Here is a 15,544-nt window from a genome sequence, read left to right as displayed (position 1 = left end):
TCCTCTTTTGATGGGCAGCATGGTTGTTCCAGGTTCTTGCTATTGTGAACAACGCTGCGATAAACATACGTGTACAGGTATCTTTTTTATAGAGTGATTTGTGTTCTTCAGGGTATATTCCCAGTAGGGGGATTGCAGGGTCATATGGAAGGTCAATTTTTAGAGCTTTTAGGAATCGCCACACTGCTTTCCACAGAGGTTGCACTAGTTTACACTCCCACCAACAGTGTAGAAGTGTTCCCTTTTCACCACACCCTCTCCAGCAGCTGTTATTTTTTGATCCTCAACAAATTAGATGATGCCCACCTATATTAGTCAAGGCAATCTACTTTACTGAGTCTACTGGTTTAAATACCAAACGTATCTGAAAACATTCTTACAGACACAATGGGAAATGTTGTTTAACCTAGACATCTGTGGCCTAGTTGAGTTGACATATACTTGTGAAATTAACCATCACAGAAACTATCTAGAAAACATTATTACATTTTGCTCTTTCTATATATCAATACCTGAATCAATAAAGGTCACAAGAGACATCATATGTTTCAGGAAGAAGTCCAGTCTCTACAATAATTTTATATTTTTTAGCTTTCTAGAAATTAAAAAAAAAAGAGGCACTACTTCAGTTAGCTAGTTCATTCTTGGCTAGGATATGATGGGTTCATTTACTGAAAATTTTTCTTAATGGAAATGAAGAAATTGTATTCTGAAACATTTATCAGCGCTTACCTAAAAGTAGAGAAAAAGGCACACATAGCTTTATATACGTATATAAGTAAATATGTTGTTCAGGGAGGGGTCCTGAAATATATGCTTTTTCTTTAAACCGAATACTAATTTTCAAGAGAAGAAACATTTGGTCTTTGTGGTTTAGGTATGATAAAAAAAAAATTCGAAAAACACCCTTGAACAAATCTTTTTGTTTGTTTAGCACCACTTACTCATAAGATTCATCTTATTCTCTGTAAGTTTAGAGGTTCAGCACTTAATAAATGCTAGGTACATAGAACTGAAGTAATATCAGACTGGAGAGAAAAGCCATATGCAAAATAAGTATACAATTCTTATATAAGAAGTTATTTTTTAAAAAATGCATCAATTTATTATGTACGTAACAAGCCATAAATTCTGTGCTAGACGCATGGGACTTGGGCAAAGATAAGAAATCTCAATGCTTCTCTTTCAGAACTTCCAGTCTTCTGCAGTAGCTTGACATAGTTGTTTTTCGAATCTTGCATTGTGTTGTGACATGTGTATGTTTCAGTACTTTAAAATTGCTGTAAAATCACTGAGCCAAAATAATTAATGCTTCATAAGTTCTGGGATAGGAACATATTTATTGAGTTATGAAATATCAAAATTTAAGAATTCAGTTGGTCATTGCGGTGAGAGATAGGACATACAAACAAATATGATATCACAAATGAAAGGCAAGAAAACACAAAGACACAAAAAGTCTAGAAAAGACTGTGTGTATCTTAAAACTTGTCAGGGATAAAGTAGAACGGAAAAGTACAGAGTCATTTATTTTTGTCTGTAAAAACATCAGTGAATCTAATAGTATACTAATGAGTAATACTTCTTATTTTAATATGGCCCACCCTAGGAATATAAAAATAATCCTGTATAATAGTTAGTTGACTACCAAAGACAAAAATACCATATGAACATTTCAATAAATTCATTTTTAAAAATTCTGATAGAGTTCATTATCTACATAAGGTAAAAATTCTCAGAAAACTAAAGAATAAGTGCAGATGAAAATGTCCTTTAAATTGATAAAGAGTAATCTACCAAAATTCTATCAAAAATAAAATAGTTAATAGAGAAATGTAAGGCACATTTTTAAAAGATGTAAATAAGAAAAGAAAACCTGTCCTCATTGCTTTTGTTTCAGTATAATATTCAAAGTCCTGACTACCACCACATATACAAAGAAAAGCCAAAACAGAAGTAAAACTTTAAATATTTCTGGAAAAGAGGGGTACTGTGTCATATGTAGATAATATTGCCATTAACACAGAAAGTTAACAAGCAAAAAAGACAAATTATAAATAATAAGCAGATATTTCAGTACTGCAACCAAATTTTAGTGACATATTATTGATGAAAAAAATTAAAAGTGTCAGTTACACTAATAAGTAATCCATATTTTTCATCCAATTTTAATCATAATTATAACAGAACTTTGTAACTAATTCAACATTTTTGCCTTTGAATTTTATTTCAGTATTTCTTGAGCTTCATTTCTCCATATAATACTTAAGTAAGACTACTGGAGTGACTACCAAAGACAAAAATACCATATTAACATTTCAATACATTCATTTTTAAAAATTCTGATAGAGTTCATTATCTACACAAAGTAAAAACTCTCAGAAAATTAAAGAGATGAAAATGTCCTTTAAATTGATAAAGAGTATGAATGGAGAAGAATATATTCCTCCCACTGCTGGATAAGAAAAACTTATTGCCAAGTTGTAAAAATTAACACTAAGAAACAACAATACACAGCAAAAATTAAACAACTGGGGGAAAATAACAAACTGTGGAATTCCTGCTGCAGATACAGAAGCAGGACCAAGTATATGAACCAAAATCCCAACTCAGTTGATTTTAAAATCCTAAATGCAGAATAGTAAGCTATCACTGTAAATGTGTGAGACTGGTGTAAAAAGGTGGATACTGCCAAGTGTTGGCAAAATGTTAAAAATGAGATTTATATGCTGCATATCTCCTATGATCCGGCAATGTCACTTTGTGGGCGAAATCCTTGTGGAGACTCAAAAGTGAATATGCCCAGTGCGATTTATTATCCTGCCTTCTTTACTGTGAGGTGCAAGAGGCTCTGAATACATCTATGCTAGAAGAATGGTTATTATGTGTACTTGATAAATACTGAAGGCTACTATCATGGGCCATTTAGAAGTCATAAAGTAAATGTTCATAGGCCGATGTGTACTCATTTTGAAAACATTGAGTGAAAAAAATGTAAAATACAGAATGAAACTTATGGCATGGTAACATCAATATGATTTAAAATCACATAGACAGGATAGACAGAAGCATGTTTTATTAGGATATATATCTAAGAACACTTATCTTTTTTCCTCACTCGAGAAAATTGAATGACTCAACTCTTTGCACTTGAGGTCTAATAAGTAAATGGATACATAAAGTTAAAATAAATAGTTAAAAAATAAAAAAATATAAGGTATGTTACAAAAAACAATAAATAATTCATATATTGGATGGTGTGAGGTGAAGAGGAGGAAACATTGGAAAGTAAATGAGTAGCATTCTGACTGTGAGGGTTTATACGTGCTAAGGAATCTAGACAAAGATGGGTATTCTAGCCTATAGTATTGTGTTATGTGGAACAACAGGAATCCATATGACTTTGGTAAGTATTCTGAATAAAAGTTTAGATTTTCCAGTATATTTCACATTTGGTGAAATGCCCAGACTATCCATCCTCCTCTTCGAGTTCACAATTCACATTGGCAAACTAAAAAACTCTTTAGAAGTCCCATTGCAAAGAAGCCTTTTTCTGTTTTTTAACTCAAGATTTCTTAAATATAGTTAAATAATTATGATTTTTTTCATGAAAAACCAGTCTTCTTTCCAAATAGATGCATCTTGTGAAATAAAATATGAATATAATTCTTGGACTCAATAGATGTCACTATTAGAATCAATAAACAAGCTGATTATTTTAAAGAAGTGAATGAATTTGATCTTTACTTTACTTCCCTTCCTCTTGAAGGTGCCATATTAAGGATATCATCTTCTATTTATTGAGCAGCCACACTGCACACATCTCTGGGATAAGTGTAATTGGAAATAAAACAGTAGAAAAAGTCGCAGACCTTGTTCACACAGAGCTAATTGGAGAAATAAATTTAACACATGGAGATAATTAGATGATGTGACCTACTATATGACAGTATGTAAAGGAAGAGACAAAGTTTGTGGAAGCTGTCAATTGATATTCAGGAAGAGAAAAGGTCAAGTAAGCTCAGATGGCTGGAGAAAGCAATGTGCAAGAAGCTGAACTTGGTTATTCAGCTCAGTTCACCATTTGAGAGAGGGGATGTATGAAATAACTACTGTTCACAAAGGTTATTGCAATAGTCTTACTGCATAGTCTGTCTGTTCCTAACATTCCTCTTCAATCTTTGGAAATCTCTATCATCAAGTAAACTTTCTCAAACATCACATTTAACTAGCAACTCTTCTGCTAGGAATCTAAAATGACTTGTTAATCATTCTTTTTTATTGCTTTTAATTTTTGGTTTAGTATATACTTGTAGAACTTATTATATGTCAGGTTTTGATAGAGTGTAATCCCTGCCCCAAAGAAGCTTTCAGGTCAGTTTTAAAGTTCATGATGAAGAGGAGAGACTTTAGTATATTAAATAATGACCTCCGTGCCAACAAAATTCACCCAGCTTATTCATCTAAAGTCCTCCCTCTTTCCTTTGGTCAAGATAGGATTCTTCCTTTCAGTGGTTTTTGCCAAAAACATTCAGAAATGCCCTCCATCCTATTGGTACCTAAATACAGACATTATATTTGTTCCTCAGATTCCAGTGACTATTGTGGGCATGTGGGCACAAAGATCAGATATGAAACTTCAGAAATCAGGTAAAATGTACAGAATTAGTTGTCTTATAAAGAAAATAGTTCTAAATGGTTCAAATGTTGGTGATGAAAAAGATTTAAACTAGCTTAACACCTATGTTGTCTTTAAATAATAATGATTATTTTAAGGGAACTAATAGAGTACTAACCCAATCCAAAGAAGGCATTTATTTGTCATATCTATTGAATATAGAAATGATTGAATACTTTGAGGAAAAAAAAAATTTATATGGCACAGTCCTTAGATTGTGCATCCTTAATATGCAGTTCTCTCTCGAGTTCAGAGTCATCCTCTGTAAAATGATGGGAACAATATTATGCATTACTTGCTTTCAAACTGCACTTCAAACTCATTAACAGCCACTGATGATCATGGATGAAGAGAAAAATCAGCAAACTGAGTCACAGATCTCCCATTATCACTGCCTACAACATCACTCGGTCTTACCTCCCCTTTTTTTAAATAACAGAAATAAAGTACACGATAAATGTCACGTGTTTGACTTATCCTGAAACCATTCACCTCCCCAGGTCCATGGAAAAGTTGCCTTCCACAAAACTGAAACCTGATGCCATAAAGGTTGGGGACCACTGAAGTAGGCTATTGGAATAACCCATGTGAATAGTATTTGGTTCACAAATCCCCTCTCCAAAAAATAGTTAAAAGAAATTTTCTAGGTTGGCTTAAAATTTTCTCTGGAGTTAGTCCAGCATTTTTCAAAAATCATTTCCAGCTTGTTTCAGTCAAAAAACTGTACATTTTAATATGACCACATTTTCTGTGACAAAAAAAGAAAGTTGGACAATGACTTTTAAGTTTGTTCAATAAAGGCAATATCAGAATAAAATGCTCCCAATAAAAGGAGCTTAGAGATTTAGTTCTACAGCATTTTATCCATCTTATCAGGAAAACAATTATAGGAATGCCGACCACCATAAGACTGATTTGAAAACCTGCAAGAATTATTTATCAATCATATCACTTTTTGCAGTGGGAAAAGGTATTGTTATGTCATATTTCTCACTAGTTGGGATGTTTCTGAAAGACCCATGTTGAAGTGATGAGGTACTGGACTTTAACAGTCTGTCATTCATATGAGTTAGGCTCATATTATTTCTACCTTTGTGCATAAAAGTATTCTGGCATATTCAACATTGGCAAATGTAGAAACAAAGTTTTCTAGCTTTATTATGGTTTTGTAATTACAGTGATCGTTTTGTAATCATACTGCAACACCATTACTCTCATCTCTTTTGTTCAATACGGATAACACCAAAGAATGGCACACTCTCAGGATCAAGTTCCTCAATAAGAAATTATAAACATTCTCACAAATGCCCTTGGGGGACCCTGATGAAGATATCTTCAAGACGGTTTTTTAAGGTGAATTAAGTATCCAAATCTGAACAGAGGAAGTACTCATATAAATAAGATAATTAAATCAATTCTCCAGTGTCCCAACAACTCATCACTGAAATCAAACTACATAAAATCTCTCCAATCAATTTGGGGAAAATGTGGCAAGAAATACAAAGTGAGGGGATTTGGGATTGTCTGTTCTAACCACCCAGCTCACTTTTAAGCACAAATATTCACAACATTTATTCAAAGATGAGGGGACTTCTCTTGGTCTATTCAGAAAAAACGTAATAAAGAGATTTAATAACTTTCTGTGATCTTACTCTGAAATTTTTCCATGCCTACTTTATTTGATTATTTATTTTGTGGTCTAGGTTGTTGACTGATTTCCTTATGGCCCAACCTTCTCTAATGCCATGCTTTGACGCACACATTCTATCTTGCTTCCTACTCTAAGATTGGGTGACTAGTTCGTTGAAAAAAAAAATTACTGATTTTTTCTTGGGTGACTCATCAGATATGAAAATATGGTTTTGAGTTTTAGAAGGTTTGTTTCTGGGAAATTAAAATGTTCCCTTTTCATTTACTGCAGAATAGCTACTCTATACTGCATCATAGGGTAAGGAGAGTTAAATTTGCTCCTGTTGAATGTGGAAGATGTAAAAGAGATGTAGGTCAGTGTGATAGGAAGATATGATGCACTCAGATGAGGGACTTGAGGATGGTTTAATGAATATATAATTTCAAGTGTATGGGCATAGTTAAGGAAAACCAAGAAGAGTATGCAGAACTTCAAATCTAATAGCAGAAAGGAGCCCACTAATATTCTTCATACTAACCAAAAAATAAAAACAAAAATAAAAAAAAGATGAAGAAATGGTTACTGGAAATTGCAAAGGGAGGCTAAAGTTTTATCTGTAGTATAAAGGAGATATGGCAAATAAAAGAGCTATGAAGATAGTCCCCTTTCATTTTGTGGAATCCCCTGCTAGTGTAGGGGACAGAATGAGGACATAGAAAGAAGTAGACAGAAACAAAGAAAATAAAATATTGTTGAACTGTTAAGTGACTAAGCATTGTGAAATATTATTTTCATAAATTTGTATAAAATATCTATAAAATAAGTGGTACTTTTACCATCATTCTACAAATTAAAAACTGAGGACTATAAAATATGAAGTACCTAGATCAAAATCATATTATCATCTGATTACAAAAGCTGACATTTATAGCCCCTGGGTGGTGAAGTGCCATCAGGTGGCATTTCTAAAAAAGACCAAACACATAATCTCATTTATCTGTATCAATAGGGTTCCTGTAAGATTCTCAAATCATCTCCAGTATGGGAGTAAGTTTTGCAAAGTTCTACCTTTAAATAAAATCAAAACATCCCCTGATTTTCACAAAATCTTTAGCCTGCTATTTTCTCTCACCTTTAGCAAAATCAGGTTTTTTTCCATTACCTGTGAACAATTTATGAAACATCCCTTTTTTTGCTGGGGCTTTCATTACATCCACAAGATTTCTAATATGACTTGGCCTCTCTTTATTCTTAGGCATATCTTTGAAAATAATTATTTTCTATTACTATAAAATTCAATCCAAGGAATAATTTTGAAATATTCAATACTTCTTTTACTTATGACAAAGACAATAACTAACTGAGATCTCATACTTTTCAGACTGTGAACCCATGCTTATCCTTGACTGGGAAAAACAAACAAATGGTGCTTGCTGAACACACCTTGCAAGAAAAACGTCATACACCTCAGCCAATGATACTAGGAAATAATAGAAAATTAAATTCTCATTAGTAGATCAGGATTTAGCAGATATGTATCTGAATTCATCATCTCCTTACCCACTTGGTACTAAAAAACCTCTATATACCTGTCTACCATGCAAAAAAATAATTGAATAAAAGAAACTCAATCTTTTCACAAACATCTGACATAGAGTTATTTAATAAACAAATGTTTATTGGGTGCCTTCTTCTGCTAGAGATTAGAATGAGTTCTGAATACACAGTTGCAAATGAATATGACATGGTCTCTGCCTTCTTCCATTTAACAGAGTGGAGAACTGGGATCAAAAGCCCAAATGCACATAACAAAAAATAATTAATGTAGGTTAGAAAGTGTTATCAGTTTAAGGTGTTACAAGTGTGGAGGATGAGTGGAGGCAGATATCTAAGCTGACTACATAGCCAAGCCATGTGTCATGTTGTGGGGCTGTGGTAGCTTGGAGAAAAATGTATTATTTGTTCACCCAGTGAGTGACATTTTACAATCCATCTTTTGGAGGAGAAATATTTTTCTAAATCATACAAAGACACTATAAGAAATAGAGAGCTCTGAAGTACAATGAAGAATCATTTTGTGGTCCACAGGAAGAAGATAATAATGGAGCCTGATTTCATTGGGTTAGCCAGGAAGTCCTCAACTTGAAAACAAAAAGCAATGAAACTAACACTGAACGGACAAGAAAAGTTAACCAAATCAGGAAAGAATTAAAGAGGGATAAGGCAGGATTCCAGGTTACCACAATGAAAAGGAGCTTGAGTAATTTGACAAAATGAAAGAAAAGTGTAGTCAGCTTGTGGTGGGGGAAGGGAAATTTAACATGAAATAGAGCTGGAGAAATAGATGGTGGGAAAACTATATAGCATCTTGTAGAACATTATGATTAATATCAGTCAATTGGAAAGTTATATCTTAATGGTTGGATGACTGTGAGTGCTGGAGTCGAAGAAATGGAAAGGAATGGAAAGACAAGTCCAGAAACCAAGAAAGTTTTCTCCTTGAGTTAGAAATAGAATACTGGGCATAAACAATACATAAATATTTATTTAATGAGTGAATTCACATAATTAACAGAAGAAAAGAAGGTCCAATTTATTTCTTTTCTCTTTCTTTGATTTTTTTTTTTTTTTTGAGGCAGAGTCTTACTGTTTTCTAAGCTGAAGTACAGTGGCATGATTATAGCTCACTGCAACCTCGAATCCCTCAACTTAAGCAATCCTCCCAAGTCAGCCTCCTGAGTAGCTAGTATTGAAAGTCTGCGCCACACACCCACGCCCAGTTAATTTTTAATTTTCTTTTTCTTTTTTTTTTTCAGCTGGAGTCTCACTCTGCACCAGACTGGAGTGCAGTGGCCGCTCCCGGCCACCGCAGCCTCGACCTGCTGGGCTCCGGCGATCCTTCTGCCTCAGCCTTCCAAGTAGCTGGAACTACGGGCGTGCGCTACCACGCCCGGCTGATTTTGTTGTTGTTGTTGTTGTTGATTTATTGTAGAGATGAGGTCTCGCTGCCCAGGCAGGTCTCGAACCCACGGGCTCAGGCAATCCACTCACCTCAGCCTCCCAAAGGCGCAGAATTACAGGCTGAGGCACCGAGCCCGGCTAATTTTTTTTTCTATTTTGAGAAAGGAAGTAGAGGAGAAAATAGTAAAATGTCTGAGTTCAGAGATATAGAAGGAAACTCAAAGAAAAGTGTCATACTGGAGACCCAGAAAAGAAAGGTTTCAAGAGTGATCTGCTTGGCTAAAAGATCTGATGAGGTGAAGACTGAAGCTATCTATTAAATTTGCTCCTGGTGACCCTTGGAAGTGCGGGAGCATAGACTAGATTTAACTAAGTAGATTCAACCAAATTTAGTAGATGAAAGAAAGAATGGAACCTTAAAGAATAGAGACAGTTGTACATCTTTTAGCTTATATTCAGAAGTAAATTTCTTCAGATAACTGATTCTAGGACTATATGGGATCATAGTATCATATTTTCAACTTTTGTCTTTGTTTATTTAAATATTAGAGACACTGTATCATGCCCTATGTTAATAGGGATAAACAAATAAGTAAAGAGAGTTGATGACTGGGGATTGAGAGGGATGATGCAACTGTAGGATCAAAATTCTTACCCGGGTGATAGAGGTAAATGAAGTCTGTAGTCCAGAGAAATTGGTTTTTAATGTGGCATCATTTCTCATTTTTAATAAGAGAAAATAATTGGTGGCCCATTCATTCATCCATCCTAAAAACAAAAATAACGTATTTGTTAAAATCTCCTCAGGTTCTAGCCACTGTGCTTAGGAGAGCAGAACCAACACCGTCATTGTCATCATGGGGCTTTTATGTTCAGTTAACAGACAATAAATTAAAAATAATACAAAGTAATATAAAATAAAATGACTTATAAGAAACAAAACAGGTTACATACAGTGAGAGTTTAGAAGAGAGTTTAGAAATAGTAGTCAAGGGACGCCTCTCAGAAGAGAGGGAATTTGCACAGAGACTTAACTGAATGCATGAGCTGTAACAAATCTGGAGGAGGACCAAGCCTGCAAAGCAAAAAGGAGAGATCAGAGAAGTAAGGCCACGAGAGCTGTTTCTAAACAAAAGCATTTATATACCCCAGCAGGAGACAGATGGTGCTGAAGTAACTTAGGGTTTAAAATCATTTTTTAAAAACTGATGTTAGCTGGGCTCGGTGGCTCAGCCTGTAATCCCATGCTTTGGGAGGCTGAGGTGAGTGAATTGCCTGAGCCCATGGGTTTGAGACCCACCTGGGCAAATTGGCCAGACCACATCTCCACAATAAATCCAAAATTAGCCGGGCGTGGTGCGCGCGCCTGTCATTCCAGCTACTTGGAAGGCTGAGGCAGAAGGATTGCTGGAGCCCAGCAGGTCGAGGCTGCAGTGGCCAGGAGCGGCCACTGCACTCCAGTCTGGGTGACAGAGTGAGACTCCAACTCAAAAACAAAACAACCTGATGTTAGCTTATGTAATAACGAATCCACTGGCAGCCCACCCTCAGGCATTTGATATTAGGTTATTGCATCGTGATTCTTTGTTTTTCCCTAAGTATTTTGAGGTAAATCTCTGCATGATGTACTCTCTTATATCTCTGTTACAATACAATATTTTATCTTTAAAAAAAAAACCCACTTGTATTTTGTGCAAAAGTGGTTCTCAAATATATTATGAATATTATCCCAGTCTCCAATAACTGCTGAAATGCTGTTACCTGATATTTCAGCTGCTACCAAGTTCCTAGCTGTTTTGGGAATGTTTTATATTTCATTAGTGTAATGATAGAGTTTACAGTTATCTGCAGTATATAATTACATCCATTAATAGTAACACTGCATTTTTACATTAATTATAATGAAAATTAATGGATGGTTATATGGATTTTCAGCTACAAGGGAAAATTTTGGTACAAATTACTCTTATACAGCTAAAGTTGAATTTACGCATGAATTTACTTTGGTAATTCTTTTAGGGAAATATGAGATTTCAAGTCCCAGTAACCATGAGTTATGAAAATCAGACAAAATATATAAGATGACAAATTAGAGCTTGGAACTCTAAACAAAAAAAAGTTTATTGTAAAAGGAGGCAACACAGCATGAAGTTAAGAAGGAAGATAAAAACCTGAACTAGAACCCAGTATCCTATCTTTTACTAGTTCCTATTTAAACTCATGCACTCTTGGCGTCTTCTTCTTTTGTAAGTTAGGATTTATAATAACTATTGCCCTAAGCTGTACCAATTTAAAGAGATAATTTTGTTCATTTTCGGCATGCTGCCTAGTAAGTTAAAAATACTCTACAAATGGCACTTGCATATATTAAGAATATGGAGGCAGGGTTAATGAATAAAGGCTCAAGAATTGTTTTTTCCTTAAACACCTTAGAGAATGTAAATTCTTGGCTTCATACTATACTCTTTGATTTTCAGAACAGAATATGGACCAGTACTTTAAGTGTAACTGAAAAGCAGGAGGTGTCTTTGGCAACTATATTTCATGGCCCATAAAATCAGAATGGCATTACAATTTTGAATGGAAGACCAATCACAGTTAAAAATAAATTCCTTCCTAGCATGCATATTATCCATAATAAGGCAAAATGAATTTACAAGCATCGCATTGAAACCCAGGGGAGTAAAATACTAAAATTCTACTAGGTCCCCAGGGCTGGTTAAAGGAAAATTAATGTGTAATCAAAATTATTACTATTTAGAACTTGCAAAAGTGCCTTCATGGGTCTACATGCTGTCTTGTCCTCTAAATATCTCCTATCTCTCTTTCTCTCTCTCTTTCACACACAGCCCTTATGTTATTAAAGGTGACCACTTTTGCCTCTACGGCTTGCAGGATACTTTTCTCTATGATGCAAATAGATGGGAACATTTTATACATTTGAAATACATACTTTGCATCTTAATTATTTCAACTTCACTTTTTAAATTATCCAATCCTTATGACAACCATTGTGGTAATCCTGGCAGAGGTTATTATTCTCATTGTTGTGTTTGGCAAATATTTTTCTTAAATAACATTAAGCTACATGCTCCTTCCCTTAGCCATTAAATCAAAAAGGCTTCTCTATTCTTTTAGACTGTGGAAACAGAAGGCAAAATACCTGAAAAATCAATGTGGTCAATAACAATTCTCTGTGTGAATTTATCTTTCTCTTATCCACTGCTTCAATTAAGAATGCATCAGTGTTCTGAAGAAGAAAAAATACCTTGACATTTCCCAAATCTTGAGAAAGTGCAGAATTATTCAGTAATGAGATCTCCATTCCCTCTGGTATTTCCTACTGCAAGGTCTTTAAGTGTCCCATGCAGATGGCTGTCAAGCAAGCCTGGGAACAATATCACAAGCAAAGGCTGCCTGGTGGAGACAGAAAAGGAACCCTCTGTCCTCTGCCAGCAAATTTGAAATAACCTCTGCTTGAAGCCTTTGACTTCATTAGCAGAAAATTATTTGTTTCTCGTTTGGAGACGTGGGCTCAAGGGATGCAGGCTAATGTTCTCTAAATTGGGTTTAAGATTAGACCTCCATTCTAATATCCAGCTACATTTAGGGTCTTAAAGAACCCTAATTTCCTCCAAAGGGAGCCTAATTTAATCTCCCTTCCAGGTGGGCTCCTGGAAATTTACCACATCACAGACACATTCCTCCAGTGCCACAGCACCAGACCTATTCCTCCACCTTCAATCTTTCACTTAAGGGTATCCAAATCTGTTTTCCCTCCACAAATCAATAAGAGATAATTTGTGAGAAGATTTCATTTGGGCCTCATCTGCTACCATGTTTGTTAGATACATGACCCACTAAAAAATCTTGGGTCATTTAAGGGAGAACAATTTTGAATTTATTAGAATTCTACTCTCTTGCTGAATTTCCTCCCCACCTGCAGAAAAAAAAACATAAGCTCAGATTCAAAACAAGAAATTATGACCATCTAGCTCTTTAATAAAAGGGAGGTCAATTCAATAGTCAGAGGGCAATTGAGAATCAAGACTTACATGGAATTCAAATGAAATAATCTTAAGGTGCAGTTAAAGAGCATTTTCCTTAACAATGCCACCTTCTCTTTTTGTAGTAGTAAATACAATGGAGGCTTTCTAAATATTGAAAGTAAATAGTATACATTTAATATTATAAAATTGTCAATGTTTATTCTAAAGATAGCACAGAAAAAGAGATGTGATTTCAGTATATGTTCCCTTGATCTATCCTTTCACTCACTCATTTAACAAGTACTTGTTAAATACCTCTATGGTAGGCATTGTTCTAGACTAAGGTAAGATTACCATACTAAATAAAAGAGCCATAACATCTGCCATCCATATATTTACAGTAATGTGAAGGAGACAGACAATAAACAATAAATAATAAAAAATATTCGACTGTATTCACTAAATGTTAATCCTATTTTGTCTTTATGTCAAGTTTCTGTTTGATTGACCTTTCTGAATTCATTTATCCACAAGACCATAGAACTTTCAAAAGTCAAATTGAGAGTAGATGAAGATAGTGGCCGAGTCAGTCGGACTATGCGAGTCCCGGTATAGGTGAGTGTATGGATAATTTTGTGTATATACTTGTGAGCGAGTGGGCATGTGAATGGATGACTGAGTGAGGGCTAGGGAGTTAGCAGCCAGCGCTCTCCTGGTGCAGCAGCTGCTGCCACAGTTGCTGGGTTTGGACCCTAGTGACTCCTAGGATGCAGAAGCCGAGTGCCACTTTCTGTTTCTTTCTTTCTTTTTTTTTAATCAACAAACCCTCCCTGTGAAGAAAATGCTGGCAGAGGCTGTCTAAGTGGGGGCTCGTGAGCAAGTGGTCAGGCCCCTGGTGAAAAAGCTTGTGTTATGGCTTCTCTGCTTTGTCCCTGGCTCCTCCCAGGTCACAGAAGCCAAACACTCTTATTTTTTTAAAAACGAACAAAAGTTTTTCTGTGAAAAAGTTTTGGGGAGAAACAGTTGCCCCAGACTCTCGCTCACAATTGCTGCAGGAGAGAGAAAGCCAGGTCCTGCCTTTGCCTCACCAGTTTAGTACCTGGCAGGGCACTGGCAACAGGGTCTATGGAATGCATCCAAAGGCAAAGTCCCAGGGAAAAGGACAAGAGAGGTAGCCCACTGACATCTTGAAGGCGGGGCAGGAAAGTGCTCTGACTTGCTCATCACGGAACAACAGACCTGATCTCTGTGACTGGAAGATCAACTACTCAGGGATTGATCATGACCCAGAGGTAATATCCTGAAAGTACAAACTTCAGAGGGACCTAACAAGGGCTGAGTTACATGGGCCCCACCCCCTACCATGGTCCAGCTGCAACACAAAGGGTGTGACCAGTAAAGGGTAAGGAAGGACTCCAAAGAGATCAGTGGTGAGTCCAGGGTTGAACCAAACCCCTCCTCCCCAGCAATCCTCTGAATGTCAGACCCACATGGCTGGGCCACTACTGAGAGGAACAAACCCAGGTGGAGACTGGATGTCAGTTGCAATAGGAGAACTCCATTCCAGGATGGAACTGGCTGGGGCACCTTCTGCGAGTATATACCTGGGGAAGAGACAATCCCACACCTTCCCACCAGAGGAGATCTCCCTAACCAGAGTGGGAGGGAGGACAACAGCCCCACCCACCTCCACTGCCCCTCCTCCTTCCCTATTCTGGATACAGAGGAGAGTGAAAAAGGCGGCTGTGTAGGAGAGACCTGATTAGAAGAACAATTGAAGAACCTGTCACAAGAGGACAGGCTTTTTTTCTTTTCAAATTTTTTAATTTTTAAAAAATTTTTGGCTATTTTTTAGTTCATCTATTTTAAAAATATTTTTCCTTTGTGCATGAATATGTATGTGAGGGTTTGATCTGCATCCCCTTCCCCCAATTTTTTTTCCATTTCTTTTTCTGTTTCTTCTTTTATTTGTTGTTTTCTGTTTATGTGTGTATGTGAATGATTGACTGTTCGTCTTTCAATTTTGTTGTTGTTGGTTTGTTTTAGCTCTTTTGTTCTTTGGTTTTTTTTAATTTTCATTTTTTATAGTTTAAGGTGTGTCAATATACGCATCAGGGTTCAACCTGAATCCTCTTTTACCCTCCCTCTGGTCTTTCTGTTTTTCTTCACTATTCACTTTGTGGTAGGCGTGTGTGTGTGTGTGTGTGTGTGTGTGTGTGTGTGTGTGTGTGTAGTTTTCTTGGTTTTTGTTGTTGTTGTTGTTGCTGTTGTTTGTTTTGTTTCACT

Source organism: Carlito syrichta, unplaced genomic scaffold (assembly GCF_000164805.1).
Source record: "Carlito syrichta isolate Samal-C Ts95f unplaced genomic scaffold, Tarsius_syrichta-2.0.1 Scaffold302601, whole genome shotgun sequence".
In the NCBI taxonomy this organism is placed as follows: Eukaryota; Metazoa; Chordata; class Mammalia; order Primates; family Tarsiidae; genus Carlito; species Carlito syrichta.
This window is presented reverse-complemented; position numbering follows the sequence as displayed.